The following is a 1,988-nucleotide window of genomic DNA, read 5'->3' as shown; positions in this document are numbered from 1 at the left end:
CAATGATCAACCTCAGAACAATTTCTCTTTGATCTCTCAACACGCAAGTCATAACTCTTTAGGCTTTGGGTTTTTATTGTTTCCTCAGGATACAATCTGACCAGCAAGAAGAATAATAATATTACCACAGTTTATAATAATGGAGGGGTGAAAATTTTCCCCTGAGAATTTATAATTACATGACTTTCTTCATTTAGATTTGTAACTTCAAACTGTACAAACGAGTAGATCAGAAAATCTTCTTAGACCCACTCAGTGCCCTCCAGTTCTCCTTTATCTGTGGGAAGAGTCTCCCTCCCTACTTCTTTGCCTCTTTCAAATGCTATGTGAAAAGTAAGAAGAAATCTACTGTGACAGTGCTACCAATTAAAATCTCAAAGTACACATGCCATCTATGTATGTATTTTTGTCTTTTTTTTCCCTTTATTATTGGATGCTTATTAAGTGCCAAACACTATGCTAGTGCCTGTAAATACATCACCATTTATTTCTCAAAACAATCCAATGAGAACTTAAACTTCTGGCTATATAATTGGCTAGGTGTCCTGACTGAAAATACACTGAAAAGATAAGTTATGGACTTCAAAATCTTCTTAAAGGCATCAGTGAATTGGGATGAAAGTGTGAAATGCTAAAATTAAAGACTAGGTAGGACCCAGGAGGTAAGGGAAGTACTATAGCCAACTTTTGACAAACCTAAAGAACTTAAGCTTCAGTCATCACAGCCAAAGTTGGATCGGCCCAAGATCAAGGTTGAGGAGGAATCACATAAATCTGTAACTTTCAGTGAGAATGTAAACTAAAAATAAACTTGACCCTCCTCTAAGGAAATGTAAGCAAAATTGCCTGTCTCCAAATTTGGTGCAGAGAAGGGTAGGGGGAAATATCCCTTGAGAAATAAATTGTAACCACAACAACCAACAATACCTTACTTACATGGTTTGTTGTAGGAGTTCAGTCTGGGTGGTGGAAAAAGTTGTAAAATAGATGCAAACCTTCTTGGAAGGCGGAAGGCGGAAGGTCTTGCAAAAGCCTCAGAATAGGATTTGGCTTAAGGCAGCCAGATTCTTTTATATGGCGCCTGAAAGCTTAAGTTAGATGAATAGGGGATGTAAAGAAACTAATGAGATAAGTTGGTTTACTTAGGCCTTGGAACCTGGCCTTTAATCATCTGTAAGCCTGCTCTCTTGGTGGTGGTGGGGGGGGGGCGGCAGTGACAATGTTAATTATCCACAAGTGTGTTGACTCAAAGCCTTTGTCATTAAATCTTTACTGAATAAATGCCTGCAGCACCAGCTTGTGAGGGCCACAGCTGCTGACTCTTTACAGCATCCTCCTCAGTATCTGTAAGTGGCCTGGTCCTCTAACCTCTTCTTTCATTGACTATCTGTGTCTGAATGCATTTGTTCATCCATCACTGGTTGAGGGTCTGAGGGTCAGGTCCAACAGCTGGTGCCCTGTATGAGGCAGCTGTAATGGATTGTGGATCACTACAGAACCCTTGAAAATGGAGGTGAATACCTTAAACCCCTGTCTCCTCCTCCCTCTAAAAAAGAGAAAAGAAAAGAAAATGAAGATGAAGAAGACTGCACAGTTGATAAGTAGTAAGTCAAGAAGTCAACAGTAGTAAGTCAGTAAGTCATTGGTGCCCGCTTGGGATTTCCAAGTTTGAGGGAACTGTTCAGACTAGGTTTTCATCATGGGACAACAGTTATCAGCACAACAGATGCAGTATATAAAAGTATTGAAACAGCTGCTTAAAACTAGTGGAGCCTCAGTTTCGCAGGCTCAATTAAGAGACCTAATGCAACCTGTTGTCTTCCATAATCCATGGTTCCCAGCAGAAGGCACACTAGACATAGAGCTCTGGGAACAAATGGGGAGAAATCTTAACCAGCATCATGCTCAGGGGCAATGGGTCCCAGTAACATTTCTAACATTATGGGCTTTAGTTAGGGTGGCTCTGGCTCTGCTATACACAGAAGAGC

The sequence above is a fragment of the Saimiri boliviensis genome, chromosome 4, assembly GCF_048565385.1.
Source record: "Saimiri boliviensis isolate mSaiBol1 chromosome 4, mSaiBol1.pri, whole genome shotgun sequence".
Lineage (NCBI taxonomy): Eukaryota > Metazoa > Chordata > Mammalia > Primates > Cebidae > Saimiri > Saimiri boliviensis.
Note: the sequence above shows the minus strand (reverse complement) of the source record.